Source organism: Ipomoea triloba, chromosome 12, assembly GCF_003576645.1.
Source record: "Ipomoea triloba cultivar NCNSP0323 chromosome 12, ASM357664v1".
In the NCBI taxonomy this organism is placed as follows: Eukaryota; Viridiplantae; Streptophyta; class Magnoliopsida; order Solanales; family Convolvulaceae; genus Ipomoea; species Ipomoea triloba.
Window position 1 is genome coordinate 22,376,974 of NC_044927.1, and position 8,047 is coordinate 22,385,020.

An 8,047-nucleotide genomic window follows, 5' to 3' on the forward strand; every position below is an offset into this window, starting at 1 on the left:
GGGGGGGGGGGAGTTCTTATATCGTGGACCGCGGTCCACAATGCATAAAAGACGTCGTTTCAATAAGTGGGAGACGGAGCCCGTAATTGACACTACAGTTCATCTCAAAAGATACTGTCTTACATTTGTTTTGATATTATCGAATGAAAGTGTAGTTATATCGAAATGTAACTATAGTTGTGTTGAAATGTAACTGCAGTGTATATGAATAGATACTGAATAACAGTTTCTAATTTGTGTTTTTATATTATCGAATGAAACTGTAGTTATATCAAAATTTAACTGTAGTTGTGTTGAAATGTAATTGCAGTTGTGTTGAAATGTAACTGCAGTGTATATGAACTGAAAGTGAGTGGCGCAAATTCATCCGTTTGTTTTCATTAATCAAAACGACGTCGTTTTGATGCGCGGTCCACGATATAATTTGCGGGGGAGGAAGGGGAGGGGGAGGGCGCTCTACATCATGGGTCTAAGGACAGATTTATATGGTTCATGATATAATTTGATTAAATAGAAAAACTTATTTATCAAAAATAATAAAATAAAGGAAATCCAAGTTTTAACCCGCACGACATTCCCATGTACGATTTGGCAACAATGGAATCATAGGGTAGCTATGCAAGCCCTTTCTATTCTCAGACCAGTGTCGGCAATGATATTATATATCCAATCAAATCACGCCACACTCCACGCCGACAGAACATCTGAAAGGAGGTAAATCATAGTAACTCACTTGAACACAGAAATTAAACATCTGTTTATTGCAAGAGCTCCTTCACTAAAGGTTGCTCCCCCACTACTGCTAGTGAGACTCAATCTCAGATCTTTATTCTCAAACTTCACCTGATGACCAACTGAATTGCTTATATACTATTATTGATAAACAGAGTTCGTATTTAAAGAAGACAAGTAATTATAACCGACAAGATATAAGGTTAAAAAAAACTTAAAATCATCACAATACAATAATACAATTGAGACGATGTATACAAACTTAAACGAAAATAACTAGACGTTTGAAATAATTAATAAGGAATAAAAATATCATTTTTCTTAATAATTATAACGAGACCTTGAAGCATATTAGCATATAAAGTCTATGCATATGGAAACGTCATTCTCACGTCAAGTATTGCATCCCCACATTCCTTGTACACTACTTGAGAAATATTATATTATGAATACGGTAAATAATGATTCTTTGATCTCTTAAATTAATGATTTTATGTTTCATTTCGGGAATGAAAATGTAATGCAGGCCCGCATATTTGTCAATACTAATTTTAGCAATTTATTACAAGCAAATTGCTTAACAAGTAAGTTTAGTATTACAAGCAAGTGTGTACTGTAATGATTCATTTTAGAGATATTACTTAATACTTAACAAGAAAGTTTAGCATGTAAAATAAGCTGGAGTGTGTTGACTACACATGACTTCATATTTAATCGCAGTTTGAAAAGTCAAATTCAGTATTCTGTTATCACAATGTGATATTGACTGCTACATAAAGTTGTGTTTTTGCTATTAGTTCTAGTTTTTGACGTATTAGTAAGTAAAATTTTACAAAATAAATAGTGGGGCATGTTTCAAAATTTATTATGGTGCTCCATTCTTCTAATGACACCAAATTTCTTTTCCCTAATATTCCCACTTTTCCTAATCATGAAACATTGATCACCTTTACATCTTCTAGCCCAATTATAATATTCTTAGCTTGATAAGATATGTCCACCTTAATGATTATAAAACAGAAAATATTTAAAAAATGAATTACAATTGACTTAGTAACCACAAGATTCTAAGTTCGACTCTCCATAAAAGATGTTTATTGACCTTTTTAGTTTAGCCAGTCAACTATAGGCAACATAGAATATATAGTTTATCTCTTTGTGATCCTTCACCAACTAAAATCATAAGACGAATTTCACAAAATGCACACTTTCGAGCAACGACAGCAAACTTTTTCGTAAATTAAAAAAATAATTAAAAAAATCACAAGAGCATAATAATTAAATAATTCCACGGGTGCAAATTAGTCAATAAAAGTTAAAAAGGGGGAGTCGCACTATCATTCATAATGTCTTTTGGAATACCAACCACCAAGATGGACAGGCTTTAATAGAGAAATGAATATTCATCAATCAATAATTAAAAGTAAATGAGTGATATGATTAATGGATGGGTGGGTAATATTAATTACAAGCCATGAATTGAAGACTCCTTTGACTTAAACCCTTCATTTTCAACCCTTTTGTCAATAAACCAATTCAAGATTTGTAGACACAAAAAAAACTGGCCATTTCACACACTACAAGTGGATATGTTGATTTTAACAGGGAAGGTGCCCTTATTCAATCTAAGTTGGAGTAAGTCTTTGAAGATGTAATTGCATTTTTCACTATGTTAGGAGGAGGTTAAAATCTTCTTCTTTATTATTATATATGTATACAAGCTTACCTACTTAATTGCATTTTTGGTATGTTATTAGGAGGAGGTTAAAATCTTCTGATTTTATCTCTCTCAAAAAAAAAAAAAAATCTTCTATTTTTATTATTATATGTATACACGCTTACCTACTTAATAGTAGGGTGATATATAATCTTTTTTTGGGTTAATTCTAGTTTTAATTTAGAGTTACTTCCATTTTTTATCCTAGATTTATACGTGACAATTCATTTTTAGTCCCTTTTTATTAGAACATCTTCATTTGGTCCTAGAATTATCATGGCATGACCAATTTTAGTCATTCAGCAACAAAATCATTGAAATACCCATTAAATACAAAGACATTTCAATCTTTTTTATACAAAGTATGTTGAATCGCTATATTTTTTATGTTTATTTTTTTTTTTTGAAAACATTCATAATTGAAGACAGAAATGTCTTTGTATTTAACGATATTTACACTAATTTATTAATAAAGAAGAAAAAATGATCATGTCACAATAATACTAGGATCAAAAGTGGATGTTCTTATACAAAAGGACTAAAAGTGGATTGTCATCTATAAATCTAGATCAAAAATGGAATTAACTTTTAATTTATTAATTATTATGTTTTTCAATTGTATAGAATACAGTTGTGGATTCATAAGTTCGAATCCCATCCATACCATTTGAATTTACCAGAAAAAAAGAATACAGTTCTGGAATGGTTTTTTTTTTTTAGTTAATACCAAATGTGGTCTTCCAAGTATGGCCGGTGGCTCCACGCACTTATATTTGTTCATTAATTTTAAATTTGATCATTGCTTAGCTTGTTCTTAATTAATTTTAGTTAATAATACCAAAGGTGGTATTCCAAGTAATGGTAATCAGTTTAAAAGTTAAGGACCAAATTAAATATAATGGGTATACTGTATTCAGAGGATCACCATTGGTATTAATTTTTTTTTTCTGTGTCTTATAGATGATAATATATGTAATACTTCGAAGTTGATTTGTCCATATCAAGTAAAAATTATATATGAATATTGATGACTTTTTGTTTTAATAGAAAGACTAAATTGAACAAGTGGGGTTTATAGTTATGTTATCTAATAGAGAGAGAACAATAATTGACAAATTTTTAAAGGAAAATGGTACTTTTAGTTTTTCAACTGTAACCGATTGTAATTTTAGTTTTTCAATATTTGAAAGTGTAAACTTAGTCCAAGTTATTATCAAAGGGGAAGATAGGAACCAAATTTAATTTGTCACTTAACAAAGTAACTTATTTGATCCAGAATGAATCACTGCACATTTATATTAAAAAGATTAATTAAATCTATATGGCATTCTCAGTGCATCCATAATGACAAAATTGACAAAATAAGTATAACATAGGGATTAAATTAACATTTTGCGGTAATTCTTGATAATTACCAGACTAATATATAGATAGAAGAAACAATCCAACTCAAAGACATGGCCAAAGATGAAAGTAACTAGCTAGCTAGCAACATTCAAGAACACAACAAGTCTCAAAAGCTTTAATTTCTTGCTAGCATCTTCAACCCATGCCAGCCAGGAACAGTTTGAGCTAGCGTACATCAGGAAGATGAGAGCAAGCCAGCAGCCCGCATGCTGTCAGCCATCTAAAACAAAAAACATCATCAAAAAAAGTACAATATAATGTAAAGGTGTTGCATAAGGACTGAACATGTGATGAAAATCTGGACCGGGAATGGCATCCATCGTACCAATCATGCATCATAACGAAGTCATCCAACTTTAGAATTCTCAGATGAACCGCTTAATTATCACTTCACAATTTTATTTTCTTATACTTGCGTAGTGGTTAGCCTCACGTTTCGATAACAGAATACTGGTTCACCTGAGGGAGTAGTCTTCGCACGTGAACTGATATATATATATATAGATAGATAGATATCTGCTGAAATGTGGCCGCGCCTTCCCGTGCGGTATACGCCGTATACAAATATACACCACTCAATGTTAGAAAATGCATAACAATAAAAATACACAAAAACATAAATAAAAAAACACAAGCGCACCCAAAATAACATAACTCCCCTCCCACAATTGTGTATTTTCAAACACTGTGTGGTGTATATTTGCATACCTGGTATGTTTTTTGGTGATGCGTATCTAATGGTGCACATTTGTATTGTGTATTTTTTAAGATTGGGTGGTGCATATTTGCATACATAGTGGTGCAGTCACACTGACCACACGTTAAGGCGTGACCGCAACTCTACTATATATATATATATATATATATATATATATAATTCTTATTTCTTGAATTCCCACACTCCATATTCATGCATGTAAGGGAACACTGCACAAAAATTATTTGGATTTTGTGTATGGAGGTTTTAGCTAGGTGTAGCAGTGCAGCTGCAGTACCTTTCTTGAATATAATTCACCTGCAATATAATGTGACGAGATCCAACCACACATACATTCTCAAGTGCATCCAATAATCAATCCATCTATCATACTTCTCATCATCATTATATTAATAATAATTCTACATTCATCTCATTTTGACTTCATCTGTCATTTGTCAATGTCCACACCTTCCCCAATTCCCATCAAATATTCCCCTACCTGCTCCTTTTTTAAGGAGAAAAACATACAATCACTATTCAAGAGTGTACATTGGATAAATCTCGCATCAAGAGTGTGCATTAGATAAATTTTGCCTTATGATTCTAGTGATAAATGATCACAGAAACGTAAATCAGTTAGGTTTCTTATAATTGATCAACTCAAATCAAGAAAATCAGTAGGAGCGGATTCGAACTTTGGGTACCTGATTTTTTTCCTCCTTATCCATCTCGCATTTTCACCCTATATCTTTTGGCATACTCAATGCATATATCTATTTATGTTGACTCTTAGCTTATACATATTCAACACCCAATTCAATGTGTTACTACACCTAGCTAGCTATGATAGCCCTCTTCTCTTGTCATGCATTCCATCATATATCCCACACCTACTTTCATCTACAATTGATGGTACATGGACATAACACAATTGAACGTACCTGACCAAGTTGATGAACGTATATTTTAGTGACTTTGGTTCTTCTAAGAAGGATATCTAATAAAATTCTCCTTTAGGAGTTACTTGTTGGCCTTCTCGGTTTGAATTGGTCAACTGTGAACAACAAACTTAAACTGGTTTATTTCTTTGTGATCTTTTGTTTAAGATTTACCCATACTCTCATAACATATCTTTAAGTAGCAGCTGTAGACTTATATCCTATAAATGAAAGGACATATAATGGTACACGAAAGGTTGGCTAACATGGCCCCTACTACTTATGGATGAAGAAGCTAAGCACAAATTCAGAAATATGGATAATTAAGAATATAGGCTAATAGCATTGTAGTTGCATAGTATAATGTAAAATCATCATTTCAATGAAATTTTTTAATTATTTTCTTTTATTCAAAGGAAGTAGAGATTAACATTACATAACATACAAATTTAATTAGGTAAATCTAAACTAAACAATACCAATACCATTTTCTATAATCAACATAGGCCTTTTGGAAATTCTGAATGATATGTAGGCCGGTTTTGTTTGTCATATCTAGCTTCAAAACTAAAAATTCAAAAATCAGTAACTACTAACTTATTTTGAAACGCTTTTTGGACAACTTTTTAAAATAATATATTATTTGAATTTCTCCGTATTTTACCAAACAAAACTCCAAGTGGCTGGCAACTTTCATGAATTGTTATACAATCCACACACAAATTGACTTGTGGGATAGAAGAATATATTTTTCTAGTACTATAATTTTGATTAATTCATAATTGAATTACCGTCAAAAGCTACCTAAAAAGAATATTTTTGACATGTGTTATTATTATTTTTCTTTTGAAAACTTTGACATGTTATTTCATTCACAAATTTCGAACTTACACCTTGATTCAATATAAAATGTTTATAAATCACCAATATTTCACTCTACGGCCTCTTAAACTTTGTGCCTGGGGCTCTTAATGGGCTAAAAACCTTCCAAGCCTTTTGGGTCTGCAATAAGTAGTTCATAAAGAGCTCAAAACTTTGCCTAAAAATATTTTCTCATGCTCAAGCTGGAAGAACAATATTTGCATTAGTTTTAAATGAAATATTCATTATACTAATAAGAAAAAGAGTTAATACCACAAATGGTCCTCTGACTATTGAGGTAGTACTCCTTTTAGTCCTTGACTTTCAATTCGACCATAAATGGTCCTCTGACTTTCATTTTTGACCACAAATAGTCCTCCATTAAAATTTCTGTTAAATAGGTGTTAAATCTAGGGGTATTATCGTCAAATTGATATATATAATGGTCATAAAATAAAAATGTTTAGAACTTTTCACCAACAAGCATAATTGAAACAATTAACAAATATAAATACTCCTAAATAAAAAATAATGCACCTTATATCTCTTAATTATGCGTACAAAATGAAAATTTAATATTAGAGCTATCTGATTTAATTTAACCAAAAGATTAAAATGGAAATTTTTTTTTTTTCAAAAACCTTGCTTCCAGTATTTTCATGGTTGTTCATACATGGCCGATTAATATTTTTCACTCTTCATTAATCAATCAAACATTTTGTTTGGGACATAACTGAAGGCCGTCACCGTTGAATTAATATAATTAATCAATTACAAATTACGAACATTAATCATGAATTTTTATTTAATTTGTTCATTTATGTAATTTGTCACGTCCATTTTGTTTTTATATTTATTAACTTAATGTTTATTAATATTTGAAATTAATTATGTTGTCATATAATTATCAAAAAGAAGTAATCATAATAATATTAATCAATTTGACGATAAAACCCCTAGATTTAACACCTATTTAACAGAAATTTTAACAAAGGACTATTTGTGGTCAAAAATAAAAGTTAGAGGACCATTTGTGGTCGAATTGAAAGTCGAGGACTATTAGGAATACTACCCCAATAGTCAGAGGACCATTTTTGGTATTAACTCTAAGAAAAATGTTATTCAATTCCCCCTCTTAAATTTACCTTCTAATGTTTATCTCTTAGTGTTATAATAAAATATTTTAGATTTGTTAGTTACTCGTGAATTGATTGGTCCAACCACAAGTTAAAAATGTAATCATTTAATGATCAAATAGAACACGATATATTTAAAGGGAACAATATTTGAATCGAAGACATCTTATATCAAAGCTCCATTAATATATACTAGATCCTTTTTTGTTAAAAAAAAAATGAATTAGACTTGTGAGTCACTCAAATCAAGCTACTTAAGTTTAGATTTACTCAATATTCGGAGAAACCTCAACCAAGTTAGTTGGATAGTTGATTACAATGTTCTAAATTTGATTTTCTATAGGAGTTGTTTATAGGTGTTTTTGTTTTAATTAAGCCAGTTAATTATGAGCAATATAAGCTAGTTTACTTGAGTATAGTTCTTTTCTAACTATATCACTAAATAGAATTCACCTATATATCATATTCGAATAGCGGCTGCAAGCTTTTAGGTAAATGAAGACTCAATATTCAAATTTATTATCTATATGTATAATATAGGAGCCAAAAGTACAAA